The sequence below is a fragment of the Taeniopygia guttata genome, chromosome 1 (genome assembly GCF_048771995.1).
Source record: "Taeniopygia guttata chromosome 1, bTaeGut7.mat, whole genome shotgun sequence".
Classification (NCBI taxonomy): domain Eukaryota; kingdom Metazoa; phylum Chordata; class Aves; order Passeriformes; family Estrildidae; genus Taeniopygia; species Taeniopygia guttata.
Genome location: NC_133024.1, coordinates 104,181,306 through 104,202,683, shown reverse-complemented (window position 1 = coordinate 104,202,683; position 21,378 = coordinate 104,181,306). Strand labels below are relative to the sequence as shown.

The window sequence follows — 21,378 nt, the reverse complement described above, 5'->3', positions numbered from 1 at the left end:
CACAATGTCAGAAGATAATGCAAGAAAATGCAAAAAGAATGCTGCTTGTGTAAGCAAGTAAGTTTCACCCTTATACTATGGATTTATGGAACCTTTCTTCTTAAGCCTTGATGACATAAATGAGCTTGATAATAATTTGTTGGACATCTTAATGAACACAAAGCTTTCAAACAAATGGGTTGACAGTACTGAACTCCTGGTCTGAGTATTTTGATGAATCTATGCAACGGTTTAAGTAAGAATATTACAACAAGTTCTCATTAAATTAAATAAATAATTACTGAGAGATGAAGATTTACTTTTAATAAATGCTTCAGAATTCATACTAGAAATTTGAAATTCACAGCTATTGGCATTGCAATAAATATAATGGCAACTCCTAAAGCCACTCACTGCATGACACAGCATCACAGAACGTGTGAGTTGGAGGGGAGCCACAAAGATATCCACTCCAACTTCTGGTTTTGCACAAGGCAGCCCCATGAGTCACCCCCTGTACCTGGGAGCTTCCAAACACTCCTTGAGCTCTGTCAGCTTGGTGCTGTGACCACATGCCTGGGAAGCCCATTTCAGTGCCCAGCCACCTCTTTTTCACCCCAAGGTGAAAAGCCTTTTCCTAATAAAAATAAAAACTTAATTCTATTCAGTTTCAGACAAATTTTAGTTAGTTAGTTATTTAGTTTGATTGATCATTTTCTCTACAATTTAATAAAGTACAGTTTGTTTGTTTTTTTAAGGATATTTGTTCTACTTCAAACACACTGTTTCTTCTGTTTACCTTATCTGTAATAACTTTGCAGGATTTTTCATCTTCTTGTTAGATGTTTGCAGCACCAAACTTTTGCTTAAAAGATTTAAGCAAAAGACTCTTTCCAGTCTCCATAACCCTTGAAACCCTTGAAAGATATCTTGCAAATATAGCCTTGAGTATTTGATTTTCTCATCTCACACATCTTCTCAGTCTTACCTAGCAGTGTCCCTTTTCAGGTTCTTACTTATCATATTTCTAGATTCTATGCTTTCAAAGCTTTTAACCTAAAATTTCAAAAGAAAAAACAGCCTATGCACATCACTCAAATTTCTAATTTCTCAGAAAATTTAATGTTCTTCTAATTAAGCTGACCTAATTATGAGAAAAATTAAAGAGAAAATACTTCTCTTTTTGAAGTATCTTTAAGTCACTTCAGCATGGAGCTAGTATTTAACTAAGGTATTACTGATGAATTCAGGTATTTAAACCCACCCTAACTGTTCAGGAAGTTTTCAGAGATTAACACCTAGGCTCAAGCTAGTTAATTCTCACAGAATTAATCCTTTTATGAAAGCCCTTTAGCTAACATTGTTTCAGTTTAAAGTTTTAAGGAATAAGTTTTGATTTAAATTAAATGAGTTCCTGAGTATTTTAAGTAGTTTATCTATTCTTTTTCAGCTTCTGGGAATTCCAAACTCGAGTCTCTTTAAATAACAGTTACTATAAATAACAGAAAAGGTTTGATATATAGGTCAGGTTACTTACACCTCAAGTTCTATCAGCATCAAACAGATGGAAAATAAATTTACCCTGCCTCTTCCTACTATTAACCTGATCTTTACCCACAAAGACACAGCCTGTTAATGTTGAACAGTGCCCTCTACACCTGTGGAACATTTCACAACACTATATGGGGACAATATGCAAATAAAGACTGTTTAACAATACTAATAGGAACTGGGTGATTCAAAAGCCAAAAGAAAATTCTTCTGAGTATCTCTGAGCTGAACAAGATCTATAGAGTTGTTTGAGTGACAACTAATAATATTTTATTTCTTTCCCAAAGAAACAAGATGTGATAGACACTATACAACGAGAAGATCTGACACTGCTTATGTAGGACATTCTTAATTAGGTCCAGCACTGTGTATCTACTTAGTTTAACATGGTGAAATTCAATTAAGCTGCTTTAACTCAGACAAGCCCTTGAAACAGTTGATGTCCTTAAAATATCCAGTATACAATTTGCTCTAAAAGTTAAAGGAGTTGTAAATTAGTGATTCAACTTCTAAAATGTGTCTATTGACATTTGACATTGTTCCTCTGAATGAGTGTGACAAATATAGAATTATAATTTATCCACTCAGTTTAATGACTAAGCTAGTTTTACTTTTTTTTTTCGTGTTGATTTCTAATGGCCCTGCATAGCCAATTTGCTGATGTGAAAGACAGCTGGAACCTCTCATGTTTTATGAATGGTAAAGCAAAACTCTGACCTCAGTTTAAACTGTGCAGGATTACTGACAGCAACAAAAGGAGTGGGAACATAATTTAAAGAAAAATGTTATGAATTTGAAACAGAATGGTTAATTTGGCTTTTTATCTATTTCTGTCACAAGGTTTTGTAGTTTTCCACGTAAAAGAAGGAATACCACAATTTATTTTGAATCATGCTTCCCCTCTTCAAGAGAAAACCCAGAAGAAAAGTGAAACTCTTGGAAGGGAGCACAAGCCTACTTTGAACAAAAAATGTGTGTGTGCTTCTATAGTCATTAAACACGTTACCAGTTGTTCTAGGTTAGTACAACAAACTACATTGCAAAACAAGTCAGAACACAGCAGGACTTTGTCTTCGTTTCTCTGCAGGGAAAACAGTTTAAAAACTTCATAATATCAAGTGCTAATTCACACAGCTTTGAGCTGAAAGTCAATGATATGCAGCAAATATGCAAATCCAAAAATACTGAATTAGGAAACACTTTTGGATAAGAGTCACTTGTGAGCAGGAAATGCTGTCTTAGGAGCTAAAAAATAGTACAGCTTGTATAGAAAATTGTTAGCTTCTTCTGAGGACCTAATAAAATTTGAGACCACAGGACTGAAAGATATAATTCAAAATACTCATGCACAAAAATGATTGAAAAAAAAATCTTCAGTCTTCTCTTTTTTTTTTTTCCTGTGATAACTCAGATTTTCTGGTTTATGTTTTTCTTTCAAATTTTATCACTTACAGACCTCAGGTGTATCATGTGTGTTACTCACCCGTTAACACCTGGAGAAGACTATGAAGCTTACACTCATTAAATAATAATTTCTGCTGTCTCTCTCTGTCTTCCTCTCCTGCTATCTTCTTAGCCTACTGAGAACCTTCGACCCAACTGTGGAGAGAGAGGATCGGGAAGCGAAGTGAAGGGACACACACAATTCTTCCAGTCCCATTAAGAATTTTCTGTTTCTACCACAGCTCGCATCAGCTCCATTCACAGCTGAAGAAATACAGTAAAGTCTCTAATAGGACTGTTTCTCTGGAACTGCAGCACCAAGGACCAGTCACATCCAACCTGCCATATTTACAGGCTCATCAGGCTTTCCTGCAAACATCACACTCAGCACAGCTCTGTAGGAGACAATAGCAAGGCTTCTGAACCATTCATTGTCACAATTTGGGTTCAAACTAGAAAGTTTCACTAATTTTCTGAGCTAAGGCTAAAAATATCAGACAGAGGGTGGCCGGGCAGTGGAACAGGCTCCCCAAGGGAGTGATCATGACCAAGCTTGACAAACTGCAAGAAATTCTCGTCAAACACTTTCAGCACATGGTGTTATATCTGAGGCCATCCTGTACGGGGCCAGGAGGTGGATTCAGTGATCCTTGAAGGTCCCTTTTAGCCCAGAATATTCTGTGATTCTACGGGCTAAGGGTTTGCAATATGAACAAGTAAAGCATGTTTTAATTAAGACTTACAGTGGTGACAGTTTTAAGTCACAGAACTTAGACAGGTTCTTGAGCTTTAAATAAATTTTTCATGTCATTTTGAGTTAGAACACAACACTGACTGTACCTAATGTCTTACAAAATCTACCCACCTACAGCAAGTTCCAAATTTAAAAGACTTCTTCAATTGTGAAAAAATTCTCACTGAATATGCTGTATAGCTACATACCATGTACTTGGAGGGAAATTAATGATTTTAGAAGGATATTTTTCCAGAAGCAGAAATCTTCAGGACTTTTACCAGCATTCAGAATGCTTCATTAGTTTGCTTTAGTAATTAGTAACATCACAATGTTGACAAATTCCTTAATCATAAAACTTCCATGTCTTCTTAATGCAGTAAGAAATTCCAGATAAATATATCTTTATTATATTTATATCATGTTCCTTGAAAAATTAGAGTGGGGAATGAGTATTATGCTATTTTTAAAATTTATAAGAAATTAGTGGAACTCTTATGGATTGTACAGACTTGTGACTTTTACCTGGCATTTGAACCATCAACTTTACATGATAAAAGTCTCAAATAAAAAGATGTTTTATATAGTTGGACTCAGTATGTAACCTGTGTGAGTACACTAAGCCTAATAGTAAAATAACTAACCTTCTGAGGAAAAAGACCTAAAATCAGACTAAATATCATAACATTCTTCCTCTCCTGAGCTTTAGATTTTATTTTTATAACTCCAAGGAGTACAGCTCTTGAAACAGTACCATTTTTAAGTCTTATCCTATATTCTGGGATAGTTAAAACATCTTCAGGGAGGTTAAAGGGCATTTAAGAGTCCTTTTTACAGAAAAGAACCAAGACACAATATAGCCTTCACATTAGCTGCCATAACGATGAAGAAATTGAGATTTTTTATGGTTTTGGATCCTTTGGCAACACTTTGAAGAACATTGGGATTATTAGACTGCTTTAAAGAGCCGCAAAAGGCTGATAAACATAGATAAAGTTTAATTTATGCGCACATGTACATGCACACTTTCATGTATACACATACACACACACATATACACACACAGAAATAGATTGTAGACAAAATATGGTAAAAAATAAAAGACTAATAATTCTACTAAGGGCTAAATATAGATATTTAGATTTATAAAATCAGGGTTTACATTTCTACCTCTGGTTAGAAAAAGTTAGAGCAAGTAGGCAGTATATATTCTGTTTTATTAATTACCTGATTTTGTCTCTTTATCTTCTGTTTGCTCACATCAGTTTGTTAGATACATCTACAAAACGTCAAGGCATTGAATCTCAGATCATGAAACCACAACAATATGAAATTCCTCCCAGCTGGAATAAAACATTTGAACTGCTTTACAGATGGTCAGTCAGTCCCCTATTAAAAGTTCTTGTGCTGGGGAGGCGGGTAATGATCTGACAAGAGTGAGACCCTCCAAGGGACATGAACAAAGATTTCAAATAACAAGAAGTCAGCACCCTCTTTAACATATTGCTCGACTGTTGACAAGTAAAAAGGTAAGCATCCACTGGACCTTGAAAAAAGGCCTTTATTTTTGTCCACTATCTCCAGGCCTTCAAAGGTCTTTTTAGACCAAAACTGACAGGAGCAGGGCATCTCTCTTCCTCTTCTGGACAGCTCTCTTGTTCATTATTTGTAACTGCACAAACTAATTTCCCCCCTTACTCACCCTCCCAAGTGACTTTTACATGTGAATTCGATGTTTTCCAGTATTTATTCTTCCCTTTGTCATAGGAAGGATTATGAGATTGAAGATATTCATAATGGAATAGCCTGACAAGGGAAAATCTAAATATTCAAATATGATAAACAGAACCTTCTGTGTGCTGAAATATAACTGTAAATGTTAAGTATAAAAGGCCTGCCTCTGCAACAAAATGAGTTTAAAAGTGAAGTTCATTTTACCGAAAATTCCTTCAAAAGGGCAAAGGAAATAATAGACCTTGGCAAATGTTCAGCATATTTTGGACTTCTGTTATTAAAACAATTACATTATAATTAATGTAAATCACAAACTCAAATCTCAAATCACAAACTCCTTTCAAATAAAATTACATATATGTCAGCAATTTAAAGCAGAGTTTGGCATATCTCTTGAAGTCATCAATATTTTAATTTTGTTTGTTTTCAGCAAATACTGTGAACCACTTGTCTTGAAATTTTTTCTCTTTTTCAGTATGTCATGGTACAACAAGGCTACTTTAGTAATTTTTTTTACTATACAACACAGTCTTCAGATTGTGTTTAAGATCAATACAATTTTATACCCTTATAAAAAATTAAATAATTTTGTTTCTATAAAATGTGAGAATATTTGCAGACCTTTCCATACATTTAAGTTCTTGATGGTCACAAAGGGACGATCTAGTAACCACAAAGCAAGAAATATTGTTATTTATTTAGTTTAAGAAGGACCTGCTTAATGAAAGCCTAGAAGAGATTCAGGCTGCTCTAAAGGGAAAAATTAGGAGAGCATTGAAAAGAGAATGTGTGGGTTTTTTGCTTTATCACACCAGAGCCAATTCTCAGTGTGAAGCCCAAAACAGCAGTTGGTTGTTGAACAACTGACTAGATGCAGTAGTTCAGACCAACCCTAGGGAAGCAGAAACAATTACTTGTCTGACATAAGAGTTTTTATTTGAATTACTATTTAAAGCTAGAAATAATATATAAAAGAAATAACAGTAAGAACAATCACAATGTTTTACCAGTTTTATGAGGCACAATTTCCAATGAGCCTCACTTTAGTCATTCTAATAAAGAATTTTTACCTTTCCTTCCTTGTCCATAAAATACTATATACTTAATTTCTAGCAATTTCCTCTAGCAATACCAACTCAGAAATGCTGAAGAGAATGCACATTTCTAGATCACCACTCTGTGTGGTGTCACCTTCAAGATCTACCATGGTTTGGAAGGTCCCATCAGATATTTCCAATTGCAGATTAAGAACAGCTATGGCAGAGAAAGGCAATAAATTCCAGTCAGTCTTCAGTTGTCTTAAAACTCTCAAATGCATGAGTAGAGGGAGCAATTTTCCCAAGAGGAGTTTGAACTTCTGTTGCGGTTCATAACTTTCTTTTATCATGTCACACTAACTCCTCTGTAAGGGAACAGAATGAATGCTCTGCCTTTGGCATTACAGGCCCCATTTTGTTGCCAATTGTCAAGGTCCTTAATGCAGTCAAAATACACAAAAATGCACTGTAGTATTAAAAAGAAGTTGAATTAATAAGTTAACAGGCACTGCAGATGGCACATGTCTGCATCATAATATACATAATTTTAGTGTTCCGCTCAAAAGAGTACAGCCAGGTTTTACTGCTTTCCCAGATGACTTAGAATTTCCTGCATGCATTTTTTATGTACAAGATAAAAATTTTTGCATGATAAATTCTCAAGAAAACAGTCAACAAATCAAATTCTAGGGGTGTAAGATTTGTCATCACAAATATCTAAGTGACATTTATTTGTAATTATTTTCTTGTTAAAATCTTATAAACTTTTAGTGACTTGATTTCCATGCTTCCATAGACATCCTGAAATGACGTAACTGTAAATCTGGAGAGAAGATATGAAGTTTGTTTACCCAAAACATGATGAGTTTTCTTCTCTTCCATCTTTTCAATTTTTTGACAGCAAAGGATGCTTAAAAATGTGGTTCTATAATTATCCACTGGCTCTATTTGTCTATTTTTTTTGGAAAGTACTTTCACTCAGACTTTGTATAAATCAGAAAACAAATTTATTCTTATCTTTCAGAGAAAAAACTTTTTCCCATTTCAGTGGAAATTTACAATAAAATTATTCAAAAAGCGACTGCATTGTCATCACACAGTTTTCTTTGTCTCTATTTTGAAGATATTTGGAGGCAAGCATTATTTTATTAACATCTATCCATGCAGTTATCACATTTCTGAATGACAATTTCTTGATCATATGTTACTAATCATATACCTGTATATTTGTATGCATGGAATGGAGAAACAAGGAATATAGAAAATAGACAAACTAGGATGAAGAAATAGTGTTCTAGGAGCAAAAGTCTGTGTGTCTTCTAATGTGCCAACCTTGTTATAAATCTACACGGCAGCTGGACTGTAAATGGTGTATGGTCACACAGTTGACAAATTAGACCTGCCAACAGCTACAAAGAGAGGAAAATGGAGGGAATTTCACTGCAGAACAGAAAGGAAAATTTTCTTTGATTTTAATTTACATAAAAACATAGCATGTTGTTTAAAACAATCACATGCAAATAAAGTACATCAGAGAAAACAGTCCTCAGGCAGGAGCCCTAAAAATAACAATAGCCTAGTGACTGGAACACTGAATCAGCCCATGGACAAAGAGATTACTCCCAATCTCTCTTTCTTTTCCTCCAATACACTGAAGCAGAATAATACTTCATTGCCTGTACAGTCTTTCCTGTACATTCCAGGCCAGGAAAAACATACACTACCTGACAGAGCCTGAGATTCCCTGGTGCCAGCTTTCAATTTAATTACACAGACAGAAAGGATTCTGAAAAGACTGATGTGTCAGTAGCTATAAAGATCATTAAATCCAATTCCTGTGGACAAAATCTTGAGTCATTTTCAAGGGGCTAAAATGGAATGGCTCCTGGCTTTTATAAACTAGTTTTGAATCAATACCAATGCTAACTCTGCTTATTGCATATTGAATATGCTTTCATAAAAATTTGGATTGAGGAAATTTAGGCCCATGTGAAGAAATGATTCCAGGGCTGTGGACTGCATGCTGACAAGTTGTTCACCAGGTTTGCTCTATTTGCATTCCACACTTAGATGAGCTCATTTGGTAGCAGAGCTCCCAGGTGTACATTACTTTGATTTCTGGACTCTGTGAATAACTCACATGCATCTGCTAAAATAAATTAGTCTGATACCATTTCCTTACTTTAATGTTTCCAAAACTAATGCAAATTCATTATTGATTATGTCACAGTCATGAAAGAATTTTGAATCATGATTCCAGTCTCATTCTGGTGTTTCTCCAGTACATGGCCCTTAAGACTATTAGAATCACTCCTGATTTATACATACACATACAAGAAGATTACTGATGCTGCGTTAAGAGTCTATGTGAGCATTGGCCAGTAAAAAAGCTATATTCATGCACTAAATTTAATTGAAAGCATCCAAGAACCTGTTGGCTTTTAAGTGTTATATGCATCCAGAAGCTTGAGAATATCTGGGTTTTTATTTAAGTGAAAAATTGAATACCTCACAGCATCACTGAATGCACTAGACCATGTCTTTTTTCAAAGTTTTGAAATTCTTTTACTAAACACATCAGTAGGGAAAGACAGTGTAAGGAAGAGCATGGGCATGTTTTCTGAAATGTGAGAAAGAAGGCACTCCATTAAATTTTAAAATTTTTATATCTTGTCATGCTCTGTTGCTGCAATTTCTTTTTACAAATTTTTTTAAAAAATTACATTGAATATATTTGAATGCATAATTTCCCATTTTCTCACCACAATTATCCTAACCAAGATTTTAGTTCTCAACTGGAAACCTACAGATTTAAATGAAGTTGTGTGTCTAATTTGAATGAGAATCTCTCCAGAATTCCTGAGAAGATTCAGAGAGCTGAGTCAGTATAAATAAGCAACAATCACTATAACACAAGCAATAAAAAGGAAAATATAAGATGCATGCATATTGAGGCCATAAATGGTCAGAGCACTTCAAGACCTCTCCTGTAAGTGAATACAACAAAAGCAGGAATGAGGACAATCAGATCACATCCTTTTTCTCCTTATCCTGTAAAATTCATCACTCCAGTAACAAACCATTAACATGAACAAAAACAGGTTAGATAGTCTTGGTATGTAGTCTTGGTAGGTATTCTTAGTTTATGGTATCTTCATACTCATTATGGGAAATTCTAATATGGGTTATTCCAGTAGAATAAGAATAAAACAAATTTTTGAATTCTAATGTTCCCATAAAAATAAGCAAAACAAATACTGATAATGATCATGGCAATATTTTCATGATGTTTTTGTGTCCCAAACTTTTGATCTACTATTCATGCAATGAAAGCACAAGAATATTTTTCTATTTTACAAAGACTGTAAGAGGATATAGAGATAGCATCTGAGCTACAGGATTTAGAAGTTTGCAGCCACATTCTGTTTACATTTCAGACAAAGCCCATACGTGCACAAGTACATCAACCTCTCAGCTGAACTGTGATTTTGATGGAAAGTAAATGCAAATGTGTGCCTTGGATAGAAATCTCAGCATGTACATGCAGATCTACTTAAAGATGTTAAATCAAAAAATCATAAGTGTCTGGAAATACTGGAAAAGGAAGGTGGTATCATGTAAACCGAGTTCAAAGTCTATTCTTTGATATGGATAAAGAGCAAATTGAAGCAAGTAAGTGGAATTTCTCCAGAATTAAAAATGTGTGAGACTACAACTAGTCTTTTTTGTTCTCTGTAGTGGTTTGCCAAAATAAAAACTATTAATATAGTTTTCACTTTAAATGCAGGCAGTTGAGTTTATTAAGTGTGCCAGTCTTTCCCCACCCCCCACCAAAGCATCACCACACACTAATGGTAATTAAGTGAAGAACTATGCATATCTGGACAAATCTCACTTCAATAGTTTATTTCTTAAATTTAACAACTTTTAGAAAGTTTCTTGAGTAAATAAATATACTCAGTATTAAAAAATACAGACCTTATTTACTGTTTGAATTTGACACCACCTTGTAGGTGTTGACTCTTTCTATACCTTTCTCCCTTACATTTTTTCTATATTACTTTTCTTTATGAATGGCTATTGGTAAAATAAGGTCTTCATTTATTTATTAAAAAAACAAACAAACAAACAAACAAACAAAAAAAAGCTGGATGAGAAGTGTTCTTTCTTAATGGCATTTTCACCAGGTTTGTTGACCTCTTAGGTGGGTTTGTTTCTACTTCAGATTTTCTATAAATTTTAGTTAATAAATATTGTATCCCCTTTATCTTTCAATTAAATAAAAATGTGCTGTGGGAAATAAGAAGTGAAAAAGTAATTTTCAATGGTCCAGAAAATAATCCACACTAACATAGGTATATTCACAACATTTTCTCTCCTAGTTGTGTATTTGGTGATTCTTCTGCTTCACTGTAAAGTTGTAAATATGCCAGAACAATTTCACACCCAGTTCCAGTGGCCAAACTCATGCATTTCCTGTTTGTCACTCCATTCTTGCATGAACTGCCTCCAGATGCTTCTGGTCCTTGCCTCTCCACATCAGAAGCTCATAACAATGAGTCCTCTTTGGATTTCTTTCAGACTAGTGGAAATAAGGGTGATACACCTTGATTTCACTATGGAAAGGAAGATCCTAATATGCAGAATTTGACTATTACCATCTGCCTATCACCCTTTTATCTCGTGTTTTCTCAACTGATAGGTCTTTCTGAAACTAAACTATGACACCAGGCTATTATAAAAGTGACAGATAAAGTCTATTTTGTGATATGAACTCTTGTACTGACCCCTCAGAGGCCTTCTCTCAGGCAGGTTTCAAGAATTTATAACTTGCTTTACACTCACAGTTGTAAAATAAAAGTTCATTTCCTACTTCATCTTATTGAAAATTATCTTTTAGGTCTAGAGAATTTGCATTTCATTAAATTGGAATCCTAGAATAAAAGTTTCAAGAAATTGTCTTTCCTAAACCAAGATAAATGGTAAGATTAAGAAAATGGGAAGTTTCTAAAAAAAAAGGCAAAAACCGAGGATATTTCCATTGCTGTAAAGTTTGGGAATGATTCTATTATAAAGAGGAAGAGACTAGTGCAATCTCTTGAAAAAGCATAATTAAAAAGAGGTGAGGCTTCTGTCTCTGACACATGGAAGACCTTCTGATATTAATTTTGTTATTCAGGTATTAATGATCCAGTTTCTGAAACAAAATTCTGAATTAATGTAATGAGTGCTGCAGAATGAGTACTCATTCTGTACTATGTTCTCTTTCTTCTTATTGAAACAATTCTATGTAGTGCCAAATGAAGACCTTTGGGCTACCTTACATAACCCGACTCATAACTATTAGAATTTCTTATGTAAGATAAAGCATGTAAAAGTCTTTTGCTTTTTATCCACTAAATCTTTCTGTGTAAGTATAGATCTACTTGAATTTCAACATACTGCCAGTTTCCAAACATGGTTAAGATAATAAAGCATGTCTATTTTTATGCCTTTTATGTTTCAGATAAAAGTATCTATTTCTTCCATGATTTCCCCCTTGCCCCCCCACAAGTAGAATTTGGTGGGAGGGCTCCAAATCCTGAGATGAGGCCAGTCTGAAGAAATCATTAACTATCCTTTTCTTGAGATCAATTGGAACAACTAGTTGGAACTAAGAATCTTTTATTTGTTTTCTCCTGGAGAGTGTATTCTGTTATCTGTGTGTACAACAAAAAGTATTTTCACACTTATCCATTTGATAAACCAAAGCAAAATAAAAACTATCTAACAACTATATTTATATAAACCAGTTTGCACTGATAGGCTGTATCATTATAGCTGTGAAAACAGTACATTCACATTTTCTGTCTTGTAAATGACATCTCAGGTTTGAAGTTCACCATGTTATTTTAAAATGTACTAAGCTTTTGCTGTTATTTCATATGAGCTACTTATTTGCTGCACTAATCTTATATAACATTGCTGTTTAATGAACAGAAAGAACTCATGCTCGAAAAACACTTAGATACCAACTTGCTAAACAATTGTGATTCAATTACAGTATCAGTAGCTATTTTTGATATGTTAAAAGGAAACTGTTCTGGAAGAATCTCCATTTTAAGTTGTTTTGACAGTACTGCACATTCTCCAATGAAGGTCTCAAATGAACTTCAATACAGATAAATGCAATTTTTTAACCAACTCATAAGTTACCAACAGTAAGGGTTTCATTCTTATGTTTTCAAACAATTTTTTCTTTCTCTATTAATTTGTTGCTCTTTTTCATAAATACAAATTATAATATTTGAGAGACATAAGTCCTTCTAAAATTTTTATTTTCTTAAAATATGACTGTCCTCTTCATTGTAGCACAAATATTCCAGCATCTCAAGGACTAATTTTGCCATTTAATAAACGTATTGCCACACACTCCCAAATCAAGGGAATTCATCTAATTTACTCTGCCATTCAAGTTTCTCATGAGGTCTGATACATTTTCACAGATGGCAAATTACCCAATGGTTCTGATTATGACAAACTCTTGCATCTAAAATAGTAATTTTCTGCCTACAAATTGTCTGCTAATAACAAAAGTATTCATTTGAATAAGTTCAGTGAATGAGGAGTGATCTTTTTCTTTTGCAGCATGAACGGTGCATCTGCATTAACAGGAAGCTCCTTCATGGCTTTTGACATTCATATTGACTGTGTTCTTTTGATCCACCCCCTCCAAGAAGCTGAGGGAGTGGGTCATGAACTCCCCTGTACTCTTAGAACATGCTATGTATTTTATAAACTATATTCAGCAATACCTGTTTCTGTTACTAGTCTTTTATGTGGCTTTTTTTTCAATTAAGCCTTGCTGAAGATACTTGCCTTAATCTTTTCCTGTCTCCACAAAGCCATCTCAGAGCCAAAGAAAAAAATAACACATTCTGAGAAACACCTAGTTCTGGGTTTTTGCTTGCATTCTGCTTTCTTACTGAGTTTCTTTCCATTAAAGCTATTCATTCATTTTGTTTCTCTATAGGGGGCATTTTGTTACCATGTCCCCTTAAACGTCCTTTATCAGATAGAAGGGGTCAAGTTACAAGGACAAATGGACCAACACACAACTCTAATTTGGGACCAGAGCTTTTCTGACCCTCGTTATTTTTCAGACATAAATGTTTTACTTTCCTTCACTCTTTCATTCTCTTCTATCTGCCCCTTAGTGTCGAAAGGAGGATGTTCTCTTATCTGCCTCATTAACCATCTCTGACAGCTAGAAGCCTTATCCACAGCAATCTTTCTGTAGGATGCTACAAGCTGAGCTCACCTCACCGTAGAAGAGGACTGGGCCTTTGACACCGTGATCTGCAGGCACAGCCTATGTGCACTATGCAGCCCTTTCAGTGGTTTTTATGTGGATTCTTCATCATACAGAGGCTTGTCAACCTACATTACTTAAGTGTGACAAGATGAAAGAACATCAGCCTTGAGTATGATGGACAGGAACTTTCACTCTCTTGTGTGATGACATTGACTGATAAAACCAATATAATGAAAATTATCAAGCGTTGTCAAAGCAATTTAAAGACAATTTGTGCTGCACCTTTTAGTGCATTTGCATATTTTTCATCTTACAACTAGGTAAATAAGATGCAATAAGAATGCTGTGCTGGGTGGGTTTAACAGCCCAGGTTGCTCATAGCTGGAGGTCAGTAGCTGTTTAAACCAATCTCTTGCACAGGAACTGAAGAAAAGCAGCAGTTCTTACCCAGTCCACTAATCAGACTTCCAGGTGGGACTGGCAGGAATGGAGCTACAATGGGTATAACTTTTAGACACAGCACTGTGATTTTTCATGTCACGTGGAAAACTGCAAATTCATTATCGGTCCCAAAAGGCAGAGGACGTTTAAGGATCACCTGGCTTTGGTAATCACAAATCAATAAATCTCCTGGACATTATGAAAACTAAAAATTCTCATCTTTGTGCAAATAATTTCTGTGGGAAAATACCAGTTGTTGCACCTAACATTCTATTACAATGTGCTGAATACAAGGCAGTTTTGTATACACCTCATAGGTGTACATATAATAGGACTGTATTGGACAGTATTAAAAATATAAACGAGCAAAGTTTAAAGTTTTTTTTTTTCCTGTAAGCATAGATTCCATCAAGTATCTTTCAACTGATAACTAAGTAATTTTAATGTAACTCATAACATATATCCTTCAGGATACACAAAGCAGTTGAATACTAACAACTAATGGCTATATGTGTCAGCATTTACAGTGACTGAAAGATTGAATGCATTTTTGATGTATCTTGAAAAAGACATCACTTTCTTTTGCATACAAAAAAAAATCTTGCATTAAACTTTTCCTTTCAGTTTCCTTCAGGACCCTCATATAGTCTATAAAGAGTTTAAAAAAGTACTGTATTAAGAAAAAATGAAGAAAAAAAGAGTTCTGGTTGTCAGTCATTTGACGATAACACAAGTCATAATCTTTGTGTAAACACCAATCCAAAACTGACCTAAATATCTTCTACTCTTAGGTACTGAAACTTCAAATTAATATGACACGTAGCCCATACTGAAAGCAAGCAAGGAACTAACCAGACACAACCACAAAAACACAGGACTCTGTATTGGCAAAGGGAAGGAAGAGAAGGGACTGTAACTCACTGGGATATTAGTACTGTTTATTTCTAAAATATATCCTGTCAGAGCAGCCAGACAACCACATTTATCCCTTTGAAAGAAGAAAATACGTAGGGCATAACAAAAAAATCTGACTCATTATGGACCTATCAAAATGTCATTTAGAGTTGCAATAAAAATAAAAAATACGGCCTAAAAGTGCTGCAGAAGAACTCCTCATAGACCATATTAAATGCAAAAATAATGCTAAACAGTGATAGAGAATCTGAAAATCTGCTTTCCCATCAAGGATATGACAAAAGAAATATATACTTCCTAAACCCCATAGCTCATCATTCAAAGAATTTCTGAAGTCTTTGTGTTTTTCCAAAGTAGAGGATGTATTGTCAGTTGCTTAAATATATTTCAGAACTGGCATCATTTAGGAAATATGCAGTCATTTTGAAATGTAGTGACCTATGGCATATTGAATCATGAACATTTTGGCCTTTGGTATATTAAATAATGCATTCTTTGTGTAATGCTTTTGGACAGTGTCTCCAAAAACTATGTACACAAGGGCATAAGTTTAACACTAGAAAACAGAGACTTTTAAACTTTAGAGTTAATATTATGGAGTTTATCAAATAATTAAGAAAATAATGTGGGCAAGTATCATGTAACATGAAAAATAGCAAAGATTTTATTGCCTGTAATGTTGATGTATAACATTATAAACTGTTCACCTAATGTGTATTGAGCATAATAAGTGACAACAATATAGGATTCAGATTTCACTTTTGAACTCTTGCAATATGTGCCTGAGCTACAGAGTCCAAAAGTCTTTAGTTTTAGTAGGTCAAAGCTTTGTGTCCTGCTAATACTTTGACAAAGCACTGTTATCTGAACTATCATCATAGAGGGTAAATTTCTAATATTGGCAGCCATTCCAAAATGCCAGTTTCCCACAAAATACCCCAGAATCTGACAGAACATTTATATAATACACCATCAAAACCAGATGATTGAGATATTGCCCAAAACAATTGTTTTGATGGGACGTTATCTCTGGTAATGTTTTAGCACAGATTTGTGAATATCATGACTCCCACACAGCCACTCTCCCAGTGACTGTGGCTCTCAGGAGTTCTTATAAGAAAAAAAATTTCTTACACAATTACTCTCAATCTGGCCCCAGGCTTTATCCATTTCAGTTTCCTTAGTTTCTCATGTGAAGTTGTTCTATGGGAAAATCAATAGGAAGACCAAAGATATGATGCAGTAGGATCAACAAAATTGGCCTTCTTTACCTGAAAAAATGGTGTGCCGTATTTTTTCTATATAGCTGTGCAAATGGAACTGCAATCTGGTCTAACACTTGCAGGGGACTCATAAATGACTCAATAAAAATACATTTTTGTGCGCTATTTTTTCCTGCAGTAAACCGATTTTGTTCCTTTAAAGAGGTCAATGTAAAGTGTTTACATTGCTATATCTTAATATTTCCCATGTGCTTCTCCTAACAGGATGAAGGAAGTAACAAAGTGTCACCTGTGTTGCAGACTTCAGTAAGATGCTATTTCAGTATAAATTTTTTTTTTTTAAGAGGAGAGAGTTTCGTTTCCCAGGAAATGGAGGCAGAAGTAAAATTCAATGACGCTAGGTTTAATGTATGAGTCATCTAAGCAAATTAACTATTTCTCCTGTATAGAAAACATTACTCACTTCAAGCCATAAATATATCATTAAAAATATAACAGTCTACAAATAGAAATGCAAGCACATACTTAAAGTTTTCTCAGATAGCTAAAATATCTTACCTTCATTGCTTCTACAAGTCACTTCAGTAATTTAAAAATCTGGGTTTTTGTCTGAGTATTATAATATAAGAAAATCTATTCAGGGTGTTACATGGCCAGTAGCTAACCATTAGTGTGAACAACTCTAGTCATTCATCAGAAAGCAAAGAAACACCAGAGCGCTCCTGTGTTTCAGTACAAAAATGTAATCCTGTAGCAATAAAGGTAAGCCTCTATTATATTCAATGAGTTTTGCAACCACAAAAAGGGACCAGAAAACTTGAGCCTTTGCCTTTTCAAGAACCATGCAATGACACTGTATCAGTGCCTATTTATCAGCTACGGGTTTTTAAAATTAAATTCCCCCGGGATAGAGTGCCCTGGCAACCATGGGGCATAACCTTCTCCAGGCAAAGTGAGCCAAACTCAGGACCAGGTAACGCAGGTGTGAGCAGAGTGGCAGTGTGCATGGAGGCAATTATGTTTCTTCACCCCAAAGTCTCTGCACTGCTCCGTTTTCAAGCAGTGAAGGTGAAGGGTGAAATAGGAGTCGGCATCTTTCTCTGCTGTCCCATCTCTCCTTTGTCCAGCAGAGGTGCCAGATATATTGACAGGGCACACTGCACCACACCAAGAGAAAAATTATTCTCCTTGTGTACTCTGAGCAGCTCAGGGTGATGTTCTGTTCTTCCAAAAGCAGTAAATCCCAGAGGCTCCACAAGGCAAGCAGAGATCTGCATGGCCCCGACTGGATCCATCCCAGAACAGTCTAGCACCCCAACAACGTATGGACCTTCAGAAAGTGACATTAGCGCTTCACTTCAGAGAAAGCAACAGATTTGTCTAATTCATAAAGAAAAACAAGGTGAGAAATTCCCACAAAAGATTGTTTCACTCCAAAAAGCACTAGTAACCAATGCTCTCTCTAAGCCAATCCACACCAGGCAAAAGATGTCTGAGTCTTGTTAAAGAAACCTTTTTTGAACAGCTTGATTGCTATTATGAACCTTGCAGTGGGAGTTTGGCTTTTAGCATATGTGAAAGTATGGTGTGCTCTGCTTTATGTATATAAACAATTTCCCCATAGTAACATAGTAAACATTGCACAGACTAGATATGGCCATAAAGCCCAAGCACCTCCTTTCAGTGGCTAGCACTTTTGAAGGACTCTCCTTGTGGACTGAGAAACAAACAAACAAGCAAACAAACAACCTTTCAATAGATCTTAAAAAAAAAAATTCTTCCAATGTTAAAGTTATTGTGATTATGGAAAAGGAGGATATATTTGGGGTAAAATAAGGGGAAGACAAGAAAACATAAGCCAGATCTCTAATGTTGTTGAGACTTAAGCAACAGACAAACTGCAGAGAAGAGGAATAAAGAGACCATGCTGTAGGATCCAGCACATTTGGAGGGTCTGGGCATGTAAGTGGCACAGAAGGCCTTTTATCCTGTGAAAGAGGCAAACCCATGTGTATGGTACACTGCTGACTCTACAATACAAAAGCTTGAACAGAGAGCACAGGGTTCTGAAGGAAGTTGCACTTCTTTTCTAAACGTATTTAGAACCTCAAATTTTTTAGAAGTGCAGGACACTCTGATACAGGGAATGTTCATTAAAAACAACAAAAAAAAATCAAGCAAAGAAACAAAACCAAACCTCAAATGAGATTCTTTTAAGGATGCTTTGTGCCACCCTACATATTTCAGAAGTCTTAAGGGTCAAGAGTCCTGGTCTGCTTTACTAGAGTGCCCCCATAAATGGGCAAGGAGAGTGATCTCCAGTGGCACTGTCAAAGGGAGCAAGAGCAGATCACAGTTTAAGGCTCTGAGGACAAGAATGCACCTCCAAGATTGCACATGATTTTGAAGTGAGGTAGGAAGATCTTTTTTTAATAATCTAACAGACAACTATTCAACTTGTGAATATATATTCAATCTATCACGTTTAAAAGATGTTTTGAGACAAAAACCAGATAACTTTTATGAATTTCATTGTTGCACCCCCCCGAAAAAAAAAAAAAAAGGTTTTTTCATCTCAGAGTAAGAAATTTCTCTAAGATAATGGAAACTTTTATACTCTTGACACAGAGGCCTCTGGGCCTTGCCAGCTCTGCCTACAAAGCCCTCTTCAAAAAGGCTGCTTACAAAGGATTGGGACTAAAACATTCTGGAAACAAGATACCATTACTCTTTGACTTGTAAAATCAATCATTCACTGCTAAATATTGTGGCCTCTCTATCACCTTTCCCTTTTCCATGACTTTTATTTACCACACAAGCTAAAGCTTCTTTTCTTTTTCTTTTCTTTTTTTTTCTTCTTTCATAGGCTCAAAGGGCTGTAAAGGATTTAAACATATCACCTAATCCACCCTGTTGGGGCAGTGTCAATGAGTCCATCCCCTGTGAGCCACATTTGCTTCCTTAAACTGTTTCTTTTACAAACTGCTTCATCCTCCTCTAGACTGACCAGAAAATTTTACAGATTTCTGAAACTTAATAAAGATTTTCAACCACTTGTCTGAATATTATTAAAAAAAAAAACCTAAAAATTAGTTTGTCAGAAATTCAGCATGCAAAGATTCATGTGGCTTGTATCTTATCAAACCAATCAAAACAAACAACCCCCTGAAATAGGGATCAATCCACTTAATGCATTTTCCACACATCTTTCCACACAGATATTCAATAACGTGGACCTATTTGGTTTCTAAGCAAATATTCTACAGACCCTGCATAAAAAGACTTTGAATGTGTTATGCTGCACCAGTATCTTCAAGCAGTAGAATAACCAATGATTCATGGTCTGAGAGACTGAAGGGCTTCCACAGAAAAAATAAAGGAATAAATAATGACAGAAAATGTTGACAGTAATGTATCACTTGAGGCATTTTTTTTTTTCTCAGTAGACAAGGGACAATAATTTTTTTCTGTAAATAGGAATTTCATCATGTCTCTGGTCAGCCTGGTGATATCATCCTAGCCTGGATGAGGATTCCATAACAAGCCTGAAGAATAAGAATCAGACACTAAATCAAGGCTCTTTTGTGAGTATATTGTAAGGCAATAAAGTATAATCAGAGCAGAATATCCCATTTTCCTTTCATATTTCTAGTTCTTTGAAGCAGAATAATTTAGATTTATTGGGGTTTTTGATATTTTTTAAAATCTTTTTATAATATTTGGATGTTTTCAGCAACTGTAAATTAGAATAAAATTAATATTTTTCTATATTTTGTGGAAAATCCAACTTTTCAAAAATTTCTATAAGTACAGGAAAATTCAGAAAACTCACTTTAAACTTTACTCAGATATTTTACTTTTCTAAAAAAACCCACTTTCTTGAACTCACATCCACATGCTTAAAATCTTGATGCATTCATAAGCTTTATAATGGATTAAGGCTGTGCCTAATTAAAACTGCAGGTTTAGCTAATCATCTCAAAATTTAATTTTCTTCAAAATCCCTCAAACTTTAATATTAATATTGGAAAGAAAAGTAGAAGTGGTGTCTTTTTGTTCATTTCCCAGTCAGCGAGAATGAGGGCCTTTTATCAGCACTTTTCAGGCAGGGAAAATTGATGAAATGGAGAATGTTTGGAGCAATTAGAAAAGTAAGTAATTCAGATTTTTTTAGACAAGTCCACAGAGATTATGTTAGCCCAAGATACAAATTGGGTTTTCTCTGTCTATTAGTGTTCTTGGAGAAAAGTCTTGTTCTTTATTCATGTAAGCAGCAACATTCCCTCTAATTAGCCTGTGTGCCAGTGGTCAGCCTTAGCCTCAATGGTCAGGTGGAAAAGGATCTTGAAACAGAATTTGGAATGGTTCAGCTCTTCAGAATAATAATAAAAAAAATAATATCTCTAGAAGTTACATTCATTTGACATCTACAATTGTTTGAAAGTAATGCAGAGCTTCCTTATGTGCTTTTTACATCATATGTAGGTCTGTATTCTATGCCAGGCTAGATATGCATTAAAATTATGGCATGCATTTTGATAGTTCAGTGATCATTACAATAATGGAAGATTGTGCAAATTTATTTTTTAAAAGAAGGCAAAAAGTTGCGTAAAACATTGAATCCAATTTTGCATTGGATTTAATGGCAGTTTTCACTGTATAGAATTGAAAGTTACTAATTTGTTTTAGTTTTGAAGGCTATGCATAGAAATCAAAAATTGTGTGAGCTTTCCAGCTAACATGAAAAATAAATGAAAGCATATTTAGTGGCAATCTAGTATAGTAACATTAAGATTAGTAGGATAAACCAGACTATTTTTTTCAATCTAATAACGGAGTTGTAAGATCAAAGTAGTTCTAGAGAGAAGAATTTGTGACCTAAAATTTTAGTTAGTTTTGATTAGTTCAGAAGAAAACCTTTCTTTTTTTTGATTTCCAGAAAATGACAAAAGAGGCACTAAAGAAAAAAAAAAACATTCAGTTTCTGCTGCATTCTTTACTTTCTGAACCCAACATGACTATAATTCA

The 21,378-nt window shown here is 34.8% G+C and overlaps 1 protein-coding gene and 1 long non-coding RNA gene across 5 annotated transcripts in view; both read right to left on the bottom strand.

Moving 5' to 3' along the window:
* IL1RAPL1 (interleukin 1 receptor accessory protein like 1) overlaps window positions 1-21,378 on the bottom strand; it is a 676,860-nt gene that overhangs the window by 366,313 nt on the left and 289,169 nt on the right. The window lies entirely within an intron of this gene.
* Window positions 1-21,378, bottom strand: part of LOC140684936 (uncharacterized) — a 54,491-nt gene that overhangs the window by 18,316 nt on the left and 14,797 nt on the right. Inside the window, exon 1 of the long non-coding RNA XR_012057958.1 lies at window positions 1-21,378. This exon is cut by the window's left edge and continues 9,356 nt beyond it; it is cut by the window's right edge and continues 14,797 nt beyond it. This is a non-coding gene — a long non-coding RNA (uncharacterized lncRNA).